The sequence below is a fragment of the Dendrobates tinctorius genome, unplaced genomic scaffold (assembly GCF_039654945.1).
Source record: "Dendrobates tinctorius isolate UK_male_01 unplaced genomic scaffold, ASM3965494v1 ptg000250l, whole genome shotgun sequence".
Classification (NCBI taxonomy): domain Eukaryota; kingdom Metazoa; phylum Chordata; class Amphibia; order Anura; family Dendrobatidae; genus Dendrobates; species Dendrobates tinctorius.
The window spans coordinates 64,059,146-64,075,393 of NW_027361917.1; the positions used below are offsets into that span (position 1 = coordinate 64,059,146).

A 16,248-nucleotide genomic window follows, 5' to 3' on the forward strand; every position below is an offset into this window, starting at 1 on the left:
GTAAGTTTGCCCACTGACAAAGACATGAGCAGTCTATAATTTTAAGGATAGGTTAATTTTAACACTGAGAGATAGAATATCAAAAATAAAATCCAGAAAAGCACATTGTATAAATTACATAAATGTATTTGCATTTTGCAGTGAGAAATAAGTATTTGATCCCTCTGGCAAACAAGACTTAATACTTGGTGGCAAAACCATTGTTGGAAAGCACAGCAGTCAGACGTTTTTTGTAGTTGATGATGAGGTTTGCGAACATGTCAGGAGGAATTGTGGTCCACTCCTCTTTGCATATCATGTCTAAATCATTAAGATTTTGAGGCTGTGTCTTGGCATCTCGGAGCTTCAACTCCCTCTATAAGTTTTCTAAGCCACTCCTTTGTTGCCTTGGCTGTATGTTTTGGATCATTGTCTTGCTGGAAGACCCAGCCACGACACATTTTTAATGTCCTGGCGGAGGGAAAGCAGTTGTCACTAAGGATTTTACAGTACATGGCTCCATCCATTCTTCCATTGATGTGGTGAAGTAGTCCTGTGCCCTTTTGCAGAGAAACACCCCCAAAACATAATGTTTCCACCTCCATGCTTGACAGTGGGGACAGTGTTCTTTGAGTCATAGGCAGCATTTCTCTTCCTCCAAACACGGCGAGTTGAGTTAATGCCAAAGAGCTCAATTTTTGTCTCATCTGACCACAGTACCTTCTCCCAATCACTCACAGAATCATCCAGGTGTTCATTGGTAAACTACAGACGGGCCTGCACATGTGCCTTCTTGAGCAGAGGGACCTTTCGGTCACTGCAGGATTTTAAACCTTTACGGTGTAATGTGTTATCAATTAGATACCTTGAGATCATTAACAAGTTCACAGTTTTAGTCTGATCTCTCACCTTCCTCATGATCAAGGATAGCCCACGAGGTGAAATTTTGCATAGTGCCCCAGATCGATGTCGATTGACAGTAATTTTGTGGTTCTTCCATTTTCTTACTATTGCACCAACAGTTGACTCCTTCTCACCCAGTGTCTTACTTATGGTTTTGTATCCCATTCCAGCTTTGTGCAGGTCTATGATCTTGTCCCTGACATCCTTAGAAAGCTCTTCGGTCTTGCCCATGTTGCAGAATCTGACTGATTGAGTCTGTGGACAGGAGTCTTTTATAAAGGTGACTATGTAAGACCGCTGTCTTTAATGCAGGTAACAAGTTGAATAGGACCGTCTAACTGGTCTGTAGGAATGAGAACTCTTAATGGTTGATAAGGGATCAAATACTTATTTCTCACTGCAATTATGCAAACAAATTTATATAATTTACACAATGTGATTTTCTGGATTTTATTTTTGATATTCTATATCTCAATGTTAAAATTAACCTACCCTTAAAATTATACACTGTTCATGTCTTTGTAGGTGGGCAAACTTACAAAATCAGAAAGGGATCAAATACTTATTTCCCTCACTGTACGATTCTGTACAAGCTTACTTGGTGTTTATGGTGTATATATTATATTATATTGTATCATATAGTTTTCATTATTACTTTTTGTTTCCTGATCTTTAGCGCACTACTTTATCCCAATTTTGGGGTTGTAGCAGCAATTGTTAGCAGTGCCTATGGAATTCATACGCAGCAATTACTGGACCAAGTTAGCAGTTTTCAATTTTTCATTGGAGAAAGAGGTGTCTACATTGATATGATCAAACTAAATGATAATATCTCCTAGTGGTTTTTTAATAGATGTTGCATATTTACTCCATAGTTATGTTGTGTTTATGAGTCTCTAGCGCATGTATGATATGTTCACAATAAAGGTTTGTCATCCAATATAGCTTTCACTTTGATCAGTAGATTATTTATTCATTTGAAAATTATTGACTATTTTATTATTCATTTGTATTTGCTTCATTAAGTTTTTTGTTCTGTATATAATTTTTTTAGTGCAATTTTGTAATCATATTTCTGCACAGCACATGACTCATATTGTCATGCGTCTGGTTGCTCCTACTCAGCGGCAGAGAAGAAGCACTTCTCCAGTGTATTAAACATGTTTGTTTATTCCAGGAGAACAGAGGTTAATCGGCCATATTGGAAAGCTCCTACATTCAGCTGTGCTCGGTTAGCCACACCTTTTAGCTATAAAATGTGGGCTCGACTACCAAGTCCTCGTCAGAGTTAGCAATTGCGGCAGACATAGGAGTGGTAGAAGCTGGTGTTGTAAAGGAGTGCTGGAGGAGTTTATTAGCGACTAATGGCTGGTTTGTACGCTTAGTAATTCCTTTTCCTTCCTTGTTTTGCTTTCTTCCCCTTCCTACAAACCCTGGTGAATACTTATGTTATATGTGACTGTATATTTTGTGTATGGAGATTTCAGTTTACCCTTGTCTTTGTTACCCTGTTTGTCGGGTTGGTGTACTGCGGTGCACAGTAGCGCCCCTCTTTCCTGGGTGGGGGAAGGGGACAGACAAAAGGGTTACTCTAGGAGATAAGGCAAGGGCAGAGGCCCCGGCGTCTTCGCCACCTGAAGTATTACGGGGAACAGGGCGAGTTAGGGTGCCCCCTAGTGTTAAGGCCAGGAAAGGTGCCCCTGGTCCCAGGTCACTCGACAGTTGAATCGTAACACATATGCTACTCTGTCATTTCTATGTACATTTTTATAGAATAGGATACTGACTATGCTTGCAGCTGCTTTCTTTGTCCTATATCATACATTACGATTTGTCATTTCATCTCAGGCGGCTAATTCTCCCTTTTTCTATCAGTATTATGATTTTGTGTGCCTGGTGCACATGTAAGTCATTTAGTGTACCTGTTCCTCCCTGGCCCTACAGGAGTTGGGCATATCTATTGTGATGTGCTTGCGCATTTGGACTAAGAACCCATTTCATTTTGAACTCGTTCACCTATCAGCGCTGTGCGCTTGCACATTTGATTCTGTTTCTTTACTCTGCACATAAGTTGTATATTTTGTCCTATCATTGTCTTGTACTTGTGCACAACAATGGACTTTTATCTTTAGCCGTGCATGTACATTGTTAGCACACTTACATTTCCAGCATGATTTGGTGTGCACGCGCACATTACGTCTGTACGAACTTTCACTTATCCTTTGCCGCGCATGCACTCTGTAGTCAAGTTGTTCGACTTCCGGCATTTTGAGTGCATATTCCCTGTTAGCACCTGAGCTTCCTACGGTAAGTCTCACAGCTGTCTATTATTCTTTGTGATTATTTGTAACTAACATACATAAACAGTATATATACACATACTACATACATACATACATACATACTCAGAGCCATACCACAGGCCCCTGAGGAAGCAACTTTTGTGGAAACATGCGTCGGCACTTTGCCTTTACCTATCCTCCTGACCACGTCAGGTTTTTAGGACTGCCTTAGTCACTTACATTGTGTTATATTCTTAATATTGGTCATTGCTTTCTAACCATTATTCTGATGGATAACATGGGTTTTTGCATAGATTTCTATAAGCGATATAGGTGGTGTTTTGTGTACTACGCCCTGGATATCACAGGTATTGATTTGTGTGTTTGTTTCCATCATTTCTATTTTCTGATTGTGGACAATGCAGTACATGTGTGTGGATTTTCATATACGCAATTCCAATTTTCCACATTATAACAACTATTGCACTATTCTAAGTGCACTTAGTAATTTATACTTTTTATAGTACATACACCAGGTGCTGATCATATGGGTATTATACCCTTGAAATTGATCCTATCTATCCTGTGGTTATGTAGGGGGTGTGCACGTGGCTGGTTTGGGCCCTGCATTCCTGTGTGTGCCGGCCTAATGAAATCGGGTACGTGTTATGTGTTTATTATGTACACTGTATTACATGATAATGGCTGACACTGTCCTGATGTGAACTGATGTACCTGTGTTTATATCTTTGTATGTTAGGGACAAGGATAGGGACATCTAGTGTTAGAATTAGGTCATCATTGGTAAGGGTTATTACAGTGTAGTTGCGGGTTAGGCTCAAGGGGGGCACTATAGAGCTGGATGATAGATTCAGATTTAGATAAAATAGTGTTAACCAATAGGAAGATAGTATGGGAGAAGTTAGGAAAAAAGGGTGAGCAGAGCTAGTCAGATAGTAGTCAGTGATTGTTTGGAATGAGAGAGAAAGAGACTAGAAGAACTGGAAAGGAGAGTTCTGAAGAATGAAAGATTGTGGAGTACAAGTGGATCTAGGCAGCATGAAAGGATCAGTGGCTAGGCTGTGAGGTAACTTCCATGACATTCGGGACTTACGGTCCGACCAGGTTTTGCAGTGGCATCCTGAATTTTCGCTCAGGATGGGGAAAGTGGATGGGGAGCACCTAGAATCAGCTAGTTTGATCACCCAGGGAACTGCGGGACTGGATACCACGTTGCCAGAGGTCATGCTGACAGGAAAGTTCAGGGAGAACTCAGGAAGAGAAGTTCTTTCGTCTTTTGAAGATTGCTGGATTAAGTCTGTTATGAAGATGCACGAATTAAGTAAAGTTTTATTGGAAATGGACTTTGATAACATTTGTGTGTGTTTGCAACGGATTGGAGCCCTGCATGCTGTGGAGGATTCTGACCCACAGGTGGGTGAACTACATTACACACACAGTACACCACAAGATGGACAAGATATTTCTGTAGAGGAGCGTTGGTGTGTGATGAGGAAGCAGCAGCAGACCCTCCGTATGGCTACCACCCTGGCCCCCATTAAAGTTATATGTTTATTTACACTTTACTGCTATTTTGGGTGTGTCAGGGATAGTCAAGGTACAGCTCAATTGTGTGTTGTTGTGTCATGTATTTTTGACTTTTAATTGTTTTTTAATGATTGTTTGTGTCTCTTTTTGTACCAATAAAACATAGTTATTTCTTATGGTGATCCCTGGGTTATGGCATGTTTCTTTTTCTCTAAATTCTGCATGTAAATATCACTTCTCATGGACAAGCTGTGAGTCAGGGGAGTCAAAAGGTCAGGGGTCAAATACCAAGAGAGCTAATCATGAACAGAGGGGCAAGATAAAAAAGTAAACAGGTCACCGCCCGAGATCAGAATTCCGGGGAGGGAGCGGATCGAGACAAAGGGGTAAGGCAAACGGATGGTCAAAAGCATGAACCCTGATCAGGCAGCAAAAAATCAGAATAACAGAGCACTAGAAAAAAAGGCACATGCACACCAAGCTAAAGCTATGACCGGCAATAGTCTAACAATTATCAGCAAACTAAATAGCCAAGCAATAATTCAGAATGAGAAGCACCTAAATGAATCCCAGCAGGTCTGACCTAAATGGTTGGCTTGCCTGTCACTCACAATACTGACAACCCAACATGCACCTACCACTGATTGGGTGACTGGACTGTCATTCACAAAACTAACAGCTCTGCACACCCCTTCATTCTATAATGATTTAGTTACATAAAAAAAAGGGTTGTCTGACAGTAAAAAATTTAGTTATGTGTTTTTTTTTAGGCATGGAATGATTAAAAATAATAAACAGAGGCATACTTACCTTCTCATGGCCACTGTGGATCCAAGCACCGGCCACTCTGGAGGCCTGCGGTGAGTCTGAAAACTGTGTCTGCCCTGTTCGGAAATCACACAAATACAGACTATAATTGACTGCATGGATCACGTGTCTAGAAGAGTTGAAGATCAGAGAAACACCCAATGCCGTGCTCTTCTAGTCACCTGACTGCTGCAGACAATTACAAGCTGCAGTGGTGGTATGACTTCTGAATGGGCTCTGCTGGATTCGCAGTGTGCCTCAAAGGGGAGTATCTCTCTGTTTATTACTTTAATCAATCCATGCTTGAAATTATTTTTCTTTACTGTCAGACAACTTCTTTAAGAAAGCAATGTCACAGTAAACTTGAAACTAAATTGTAGATATGAAATAAACACAGACGAAAAAAAGGTTCAGCAACAATATAATTTACTAAAACGGCAGATTGCACATTTCAATCAAGTCTACTGACTCACCACTACTTACAACCCTCAATTTACAGCAGATAAAAATATAAATAAATTTACAGAATGTCTTTAAATTATACAGAGAATAACGTGGTCAGTTTTATTGCCAGATTTTATAATCCGGAACATGCAATTTCAGTGCAACAAGTGTATATAGATACAAACAAAATGACATCATATTCACCAACTGAAGTGGAAGGCCATCCCTAAAGATCAACTTGTAACAAAGCTAAGCAAATGGTTTCTTGTTCACAAAACTACATATTAGGCTATGTTTTCACGTTAAGGAAACGCTGCGGAGAGGATGCAGCTCCGCCCAAAGCGCTGCCCCCATTTGTACGCACGGTGATTCCGCATGTGTTCATTGAATATATGCAGAATCACCACATCCTATACATAGACTGTGTTATTTATCTTGCGGAGACTGAGCGTGCTGACAAAGTCCCTTTAAGACTAGCATATGAAATGCCCATCTAATGAGCTGGCCCCTAAATGTTTCCCCTATAAACCACTCCAGTTTAGCTTTAGCCGTATTTTACGTTTCTACTCCCTTTTGGGAGGAGAATTTCTGTTCGAAGAATATGGGAAAACATACTGTACTTATGATGACCTTTGACATATTCAGAGAAGGAATGAATGAGTTGCATGTATTTATGTTTTTTTTAACATCAATTAAGGAATGTGCTCCTCAGACCTTGTGGGAGGCATCACAATCCGACTAGATCTCATTGAGAAGACAATAAACCTTTCATACTCTATTTATGAATTCCTCCAGTATTTACTGCCACAACTGTTTCTCAAGTCACATGTCTTATTTACTGCTTAAATCCTGAGTCCTGTTGTGCATAAATATGTGACTCTTCATATTTTATGTTATACTATGCCATGAAGAAGAGACCTGAGTAGACTAGAAAGCTTGATAATTGTTACCATTCTTTTCATTTAGCCATTATAAGTTATCAATCATTGAGGACTCTTGAATTTTAATATTTTTCTATTGTAGTCTCAAACTTCAACAGGATTTCTTCAAGAATTTCCATCCAACTTTAAATTTAATCCTTTTCTAGTCCCTGCAGATGAAAATCATGATGCTGTCATCAACATGCTTTTCCGTGGAAATGGTGTTCTTGCGGTAATTGGAAATGTTTGATCTGTGTCACATATAGAAATTTCCATAATTGCCAGAAAGTAAAATTTTAGACACAGTTAACCAGAGACTCTACTTCTATTATTTGGATAGTCTACCACTGTTAGCGTAAGGGCGATGTCAGATGCCTGTATAACACAAACATTATACTGAGTGCAAAGATCATCCTGGGGGAACAGTAGCAGGCTCGACCTGCTGGAATTCCCTGTGCACCTTGACTCAGAGTGTAAGTTTGAAGACAGCTGCCTGAGTGAGCAGTGTTAATGTATGGAGCGGTACTTTGAGTCTGAATGGGGACCGCTGCATTTCTAAACAACAACCCATGTGAGGCACTCTCTCTCTCAGGGGAGTGTTAAGTGTTTAATATCTGCGGTGAAGTGACTGAGTTTGAACTGCAGTGACCTCATCACTGACTTTTTCCTATGGTGCTAAAGTCACCGCAGTTCAGCCTGGCTGGGAACCTCGATGATCTCACCGCTGGTCAATGATGCTGCACTCGCAGCAGCTCGTTTGCCTGTGGTTCTCAGCCTGGACAGTGGCATCATGGCACCGTCCAGGTTGAAAACTCTTTATCCCCCAGATATGGATTGCTGTGTGGGACAGAATGACGGACAGGTGAGGGATATTGTTGTTTTTTATTTTTGATTTATTCTATGAGTTGAGGGATTCAGTGGAATTAGACGTTAGGTGAGTATAACTGTTTGTTATGTTTAAATAAAAATGGAAAAGTGTGTTTTGTTTTATTTCTAATAAAAGACTATTCTGGCAGAATTGGTGCATTTAATAGATGAGCCTTTTCTGGGAGGCTGCGAGCTGCTATTTTTAGAGTGGGGGGCTTATATCAATGACCCCTTAGCAGCCTGAGAATACCAGCCCCAAGCTGTCAGCTTTAGCAAGGCTTGCTGTCAAAAATGGGGGCCCTCAGCTGTCAGTTTTTCCTGGCTGGTTATAGAAAATACAGGGAAAGCAACACTGGATTTTTTATTTACTTATTTATTTATATTGCAGGCACCGGCTGAAGAATACTCCCATCAGACACTTCTACTGTCACTGTTATTAGCGGCAGTAGGTGTAGACTGATGGGAGTAATAGTCCCATCAGCCAACGCCTGCTCTCATTATAAACACTTGAATATAACTCCCATCAATTTCCTGCTCTGATCACTGGCAGAGCAGGGGAGAATGATGTGAGCGGTCTTCAACACCTGGCGCCGGGGAACAGTGCTTGCTGTACTGCTGCTTCTCAGGTGGTGGGACGTGTCACACGAATTACATCCCAGTGTGTCATCTGTGTGCAAGTGTGCGGGACATTTTGAGGCCCATGCTGTTGATAAAAAATGGACATGTCTACATGTGGGTCACACGGACATGTGTACAGCAACATAGATTTCAATGTGTCTATGTGTGTAAGTGTCTCCGGTACATGTGAAAGAGCCTTAAGGAAGTAAATTTCAGGCATCTCGGACTGCTATCAATTTGGTGTATTTATAGCTGTATCTCTGGTCTTGATGCCTTGGATTGAGACAGATAATATAGAACATACCCCTATTGTGGAAATTGTGAAATTAGGATGATTTCAAATGGTTTGAAATTAGTTTTATAGGAGGCTAGTATTATTCCAAGGTGTTTAAATTTAGTCTCAGACAAAGATCATTTCAAGATACTTGAAATTTATTTCACAGTCTAGGATTATTTCAATATACCAGAAATTCATACAACGGGTTATGGACTCTGAGAGTAGGATCATTGCAATGTACCTACAATAAGTCTCAGGTAACCCATGAGGACCCTAAATAGAAAACAGACAAGCAATATTGTTATAGCTGCAAGGACAACTGTAAAGTATGCAGGCCCGGATTGCTAATCTGCCCAGCTGGGCAGATGCCTGGTGGGCCGCCGGCCCATTAAAACAGTGGTGGACAATTTCTGGCCCGCTGGGCCCACATGCCGCCTGCTGGCAGGTCCCCGGAGTCCGCAATGCTTGGGTGGCAGTCGTAACCTGCCAGCTGCCGTCCCTTTAACCCCCAAGTGTATGCAGCGTTCATTACAGAACACTAGAAAATAACAGAAGAAGTCAGCTCACCAGTAAGCAGAAACAGTATCACGGAGCTCCGTACAGAGCAACGTCAGGAAATCAGAAGAAAAGAAGTGTAGCTCCAGCTGCATAGAATTCTTCTTTATTAGATGAAGTAAAATTGACACATCATAAGACTCTCCATATAACCACACCAGAACAGGACAAGAGGGCTACGCGTTTCGACCTACATGGTCTTTATCAAAGCCATACTAAACATACATCATGAGTCGGATATATATATGCGATCAACCAATGAAATTGCCTGCATAAATCACATGACATCTCCGACAGGTCTTTTGCATGAACAAAACATGACATATAAAAAATACATCCAACAACACATATGTTAAAACATTTAGCAATAGTGCAACATTAAATCGTGTCTTTTATTTAAGCCATTCGGATATCTGGTATTTAAATGGTAGATCCAAAATGCCTCTCGGGTGAGAAGGCATCATCTGATGTCTCCCCACCCCTGAGATGACAGGTTCAAACGCTCAATTCCCTCTACCCTAAAGTGTAATGTACTTCTAGCATGGCAATCAATGAAATGCTTTGAAGCTGCTGAAATATTTCTTTCAAAATTATTTGTATTGACTATGTCATGCAAATGCTCCCTAATCAGTATTTTTAATTGTCTGGATGTACACCCGACATAAGATAAATTGCTCTGATCACAATTAATTTTATATACTATGTTATATGAATTGAAATTAATGTAATTTTTAATTTTGAAAACTGAAGTGTGATCATTATTGCTGAATTCCTTGGATACCTGCGCATGCTTGCACGTTTTACATATATTTGCACCACATTTGTAAAAACCTTTTATGGTAACCCAATTTTCTTTAGATTTTTTGCGATCCAATGAAAACATGCTTGGAGATAATATATTCCCCAATGAAGGAGCTCTCCTAGACAACACATTTACACCGGATGCCAAAATCTGCACTAATTTCTCATCATATAAAACAGGTAAAAATGTATGGACTATTTTTTTAATGCACGAAAATTGTGGACTAAATTGAAAACAAATGTATGGTTTGTTCCCTATATCCTTATTTTTGTTCCTCATTAAAGATGGCATAATTAATTCCTCTTGTGTCTTTTTTTTGCACTATTTGTTGCGCTCTAGTTAAAGTTCAATTTGGATACCTGCGTGTTATGAATGAGTCACCGTAGGAGGCAAAAACAGAAATACTAGCTAAGTCCTGAAAACCAGAGAAGTTGGCAGCTATCGGATTGCAGACCCCTGAACCTATCAACAACAACTAGCAGTAGCCGTGGGGGGTTCCTATGGTGCCCTAGACCCCTCGATCACAGCCGGAGAACTAAATAGCCTAAAGACAGAAAGCGAAATCTAAACTGCCCCAGAGCAGACCCCAAAGCAATAGGCAGCACCCAACATATAATGACGGTGAAGCAAGATGAAAAAACACTCACACAGATAGAAAGATAGGCTGAGCAAATGATGGGGCCCAAGCTAACTAAATAGGACAGGATAGAAAAGCTGCTGTCTGCAATCCGCCCAAAACCCTATCAAAACAAGAGCCAACAGACTGATAGGGAAAAAAGCCCTGAAGACGCTAGGCTTCAAAAAGACTATATCAGTACTCAGGTATTTTCTGAAGACAGAGCAAAAAGGAATTCAGCTCACCCAGCAGGGAATGGCAGAAATCCAGAAAAACAAGGCAAAACAAAACCAAAACACAAATGCAAAAAGCAGAGCAGAAAACTTAGCTTTAGAGGAGCAGGAATCAGACTGGTCTCCTAGAATCCCTCAGAGAAATCACCCGCAAGGCAGAAGGGCATCGGCTGCCTTATATCAAGTCAGCAATTCCAGTCAACCAGTCATCATCATCCTGCACAGGTGCTTGGTAATCAGCCTCACTACCTTCCTTCACCAGAAGAGGGAGTTCATCAGACCTCAATGGTGAAGGGGAAAATGAACTCAAAACAGTACCTCCCCCTTGAGGGGGGTCACCGAACCCTCATCCACGCCACCAGGGCGATCAGGGTGAGCCCGATGAAAGGCACGCACCAATCTTTTGGCATGAATATCAGAGGCAGAGACCCAGGAATTATCCTCCTGACCATAACCCTTCCACTTAACCAAATACTGGAGTCTCCGTCTAGCCAGCTGTGCAAGCTGAAGATATGGATGAACTCTCTATGCATCAAATGGCCAATTTCTCCAAAAAATATGACATAGTTGTCATGGGAGATTTCAACTATCCAGACATTTGTTGTGAATCTCTCTCAGGCAAAACTAACAGATCAAGGAAATTCTTATCCTCTCTTGCTGACAACTTTATCTTCCAAAAGGTAGGGGAGAAAACAAGGGGAACTGCTACCTTGGATCTAATCCTTATAAACAGGGAGGAAATGGTTGAGGAGGTAAAAGTGGCTGGGACCCTAGGAGGTAGCGACCATGCTATTTTAGAATTTTGGATAACTAGAGGAGGAAGACCTGTGAAGACTCAGACGTCAAGGTTAGATTTCAGAAAGGCAGATTTTAAGGGATTCAGGAAGAGAATTGGAGGGATCCAATGGCTGGATATCCTTAAAGACAAAAATGTCCAGGAAGGATGGGAAATCTTGAAAAATGAAATTCTCAAAGCACAAATGTTAACAATTCCGAAAAGAGGGAAGAATAAGAAGCATTTAAGGAAACCTTGATGGATGAACACAGAACTTAAGCACATGCTAAAAAGGAAGAAAAAAATGTTTATAAAATGGAAAGAGGGAGGCATATCTAAAGAAGAATATAATGCTGTCTGCAGAACCTGCAGGGCACAAATCAGATTACTAAAGCTGACATTGAATTGAGGCTTGCAAGCGATGTCAAAAGCAATAATAAAGGATTTTGTGGATATGTCAAAAGTAAAAGAAAAGTCAAAGATGCTATAGGATTTTTACAGGATGAAAATGATGAAATGGTAAGACAAGATGTTGAGAAGGCCGAACTTTTAAATTCCTATTTTGCATCTGTTTTCTCTCAGAAAGGAAATGTAACATCAACTGTTCTTCTCTGTCCTATTAAGGGAATAGAAGAATCCAGGATATCTATAAACAGAAAGATAGTGAGGAAACACTTAGCTAACCTAAATGAATTCAAGTCTCCAGGTCCAGATGAATTACACCCCAGAGTACTGAAGGAGATAGCAGAAGAAATTTTTGAACCCCTCTCCATAATATTTGAAAATTCTTGGAGAACAGGAGAAGTCCCAGAAGACTGGAGAAGAGCAAATGTTGTTCCTATCTTCAAAAAGGGGAAGAAGGTGGACCCAGGCAACTATAGGCCGGTGAGTCTGACTTCTATACCAGGAAAGATCTTTGAACAAATTATTAAACAACATGTATGTCAGTACCTGGATAAGAATGAAGTGATTAAACAGAGTCAGCATGGGTTTGTAACTAATAAGTCATGTCAGACTAACTTAATTTCCTTCTATGACGGAATCACTGATTGGGTGGATCAAGGAAATGCTGTAGATATAGTATATCTTGACTTCAGCAAAGCATTTGACAAAGTCTCTCATACAATCCTTATTGAAAAAATGACTAAGTATGGAATGGACAAGGCAACTTTTAGGTGGATTCATAACTGGCTTAGTGATCGGACCCAAAGAGTGGTCGTAAATGGCTGCACATCCAGTTGGAAGAATGTCTCAAGTGGGGTACCACAGGGCTCTGTCCTGGGCCCTGTATTGTTCAACATCTTTATCAACGATTTAGATGAAGGAATTGAGGGTAAACTGATTAAATTTGCTGATGACACAAAACTAGGAGGGATAGCTAATACTAGAGAAGAGAGAGCGAGGATTCAAAAAGATATAAATAAACTGGAGAAGTGGGCAGCAACTAACAGAATGGTTTTTAACAGGGAAAAATGCAAAGTACTACATCTGGGCAATAAAAATGAAAAAACATATACAGAATGGGGGGAATAGGGATAAGCAACAGCACATGTGAAAATGACTTGGGTATACTAATAGATCACAGACAGAATATGAGTCAAAAGTGTGATGCAGCAGCAAAAAAGGCAAATGCAATTCTAGGATGTATTAACAGAAGCATACAGTCTAGATCACGTGAAGTCATTATTTCCCTCTACTCCTCTTTGGTCAGACCTCATCTGGAATATTGTGTCCAGTTTTGGGCACCACATTTTAAAAAAGACATCAACAAACTGGAGCAAGTTCAGAAAAGAGCGACCAGAATGGTGACCGGTCTGCAAACCCTGTCTTATGAGGAAAGGTTGCAGGATTTGGGAATGTTTAGTTTGCAAAAGAGAAGACTGAGAGGAGACTTAATAGCTGTCTACAAATATCTCAAGGGCTGTCACATTGTAGAAGGATCAACTTTATTTACATTTGCACAAGGAAAGACTAGAAGCAATGGGATGAAACTGAATGGGAGGAGACACAGATTAAATATTAGAAAAAACTTTTTGACAGTTAGAGTGATCAATGAGTGGAACAGGCTGCCACGAGAAGTGGTGCGTTCTCCTTCAATGGAAGTCTTCAAACAGAGGCTGGACAGGCATCTGACTGGGATGATTTAGCGAATCCTGCTTTGAGCAGGGGGTTGGACCAGATGGCCCAGGAGGTCCCTTCCAACTCTTCGATTCTATGATTCAGTAACTTCTCTACCTCATATTCCATGTTACCTTCAACCAATACAGAGTCCGGAGGTGCCAACCCAGGAACAACTGGTTCAACAAACCTCTTCAACAAGGATTTATGAAACACATTATGGATTTTAAATGTGATAGGAAGAGCCAAACGAAAAGAGACCGGATTAATAATCTCCAAAATCTTGTAAGGTCCAATAAATCTAGGCTTAAACTTAGGAGAAGCCACCTTCATAGCGATATTTTTTGATGATAACCAAACCATATCACCAACCTTAAACTGGGGACCAATGGTCCTATGTCGGTTGGAAAACCGCTGGGCCTTTTCCTGGGAGAGAGATAACTTATCCACCACTTGGTCCCAGATCTGGTGCATTCTCTCCACCACAGTGTCAACACCTGGGCAGGCAGAAGGCTCCACCTGCCCTGAAGAAAATTGAGGATGAAACCCAAAGTTACAAAAAAAAGGTGACATCAAAGTCGCAGAACTAGCTCTATTATTTAAAGCAAACTCGGCCAAGGGCAAAAATGAAACCCAATCATCCTGATCAGCGGAAATAAAACATCTCAAATACGACCCCAAGGTCTGGTTTGTTCTCTTCTCTCCGTCTGCCCATTGGTCTGAGGGTGAAAAGCAGAGGAGAAGGACAACTGAATTCCCAGCTTGGAACAGAAAGTCCTCCAAAATCTAGACACAAACTGAACTCCTCTGTCAGATACAATGTTCTCGGGAATCCCGTGCAAGCGAACCACCTGTTGCAAAAACAGGGGCACCAACTCAGAGGAAGATGGCAACTTAGGGAGTGGTACAAGATGAACCATCTTAGAGATCCTATCACAAATCACCCAAATAACAGTCATTCTCTGAGAGACAGGCATATCAGAGATGAAATCCATTGAAATATGGGTCCATGGCCTCCTGGGGACCGGCAAAGGCATCAACAACCCACTAGAGCGAGAACAAGGTTTAGACCGGGAGCAAGTCCCACAGGACTGCACAAAATTCCTGACATCACGAGACAAGGCGGGCCACCAAAAAGACCAACTCACCAGATCTCTAGTACCAAAAATACCTGGATGACCAGCCAATGCAGAGCAATGAACTTCAGACATCACTCTCTTCTTCCACTGGTCAGGAACATACAACTTTCCACTGGGACAACGCTCAGGTTTGTCCTCCTGGAACTCTTCCAGAGCACGTCTCAAATCGGGCGAGATGGCAGAAAGAACTACCCCTTCGCCTAAGATGGTAGCAGGCTTGGTCACCACAGGAGAATCAGCAAAGAAGCTTCTAGAGAGAGCGTCAGCCTTGACATTCTTAGTGCCTGGAAGAAAAGAGACCACAAAATCAAAACGTGTAAAAAACAAGGCCCACCTAGCCTGTCTAGGGTTCAAGCGTTTGGCCGACTCCAGGTAAATCAAATTCTTGTGATCAGTGAGGACCACGACTTGATGTTTAGCTCCCTCCAACCAATGTCTCCACTCCTCAAATGCCCATTTCATGGCTAACAGTTCCCGATTCCCCACATCATAGTTACGTTCAGATGGAGAGAACTTTCGGGAAAAGAAAGCACAGGGATTTATTTTAGATGTTACAGGATCCTTTTGGGACAAAACAGCTCCTGCACCAATCTCCGAAGCGTCCACCTCTACCTGGAACGGGAGTGAGACATCAGGTTGCCGCAAAACCGGGGCAGAAGTGAATCTTCGCTTCAGCTCCTGAAAGGAAGAAACAGCCTCCGGAGACCAATTCAACACATCAGCACCCTTCTTAGTCAGATCAGTCAATGGCTTGGCAATACTAGAAAATTTTGCTATAAATTTCCGATAAAAATTAGCAAAACCCAAAAACTTCTGGAGGGCCTTCAAAGAATTGGGCTGAACCAATCATAAATGGCCTGTACCTTGGCTGGGTCCATTTCAATAGTTGACGGAGACAAAATAAATCCCAAAAATGAAATCCTCTGTACCCCAAAAAGGCTTTTCGATCCTTTGACATACAGGGAATTCTCCTTCTTCAAGATCCGGAACATAGTCCGAACATGTTCCACATGAGAATCCCATTCCTTGGAGAAGATCAAAATATCATCCAGATAGATAATCAAAAATTTATCCACAAAGTCTCGGAAAATGTTGTTCATGAAGCACTGGAAGACAGAAGGGGCATTAGTGAGCCCAAAAGGCATCACCAGGTACTCAAAATGTCCCTCCGGAGTATTAAACGCCGTCTTCCATTCATCCTCATGCTTAATGCGGATAAGATTATACCCCCCCTGAGGTCAAGCTTGGTAAACCAGCAAGCACGGTAAACCAGCAAGCACCTTTAACTCTGGAGAATAGATCCAAGATCAGGGGTAACGGATACTGATATTTAATAGTAATTTTGTTCAGGGCACGATAATCAAT

At 41.2% G+C, this 16,248-nt stretch overlaps 1 long non-coding RNA gene across 1 annotated transcript in view; it reads right to left on the bottom strand.

Annotated features, from left to right (window-relative positions):
- LOC141063595 (uncharacterized) overlaps positions 1-16,248 on the bottom strand; it is a 1,081,275-nt gene that overhangs the window by 461,941 nt on the left and 603,086 nt on the right. The gene's annotated exons all lie outside the window — the stretch shown is intronic.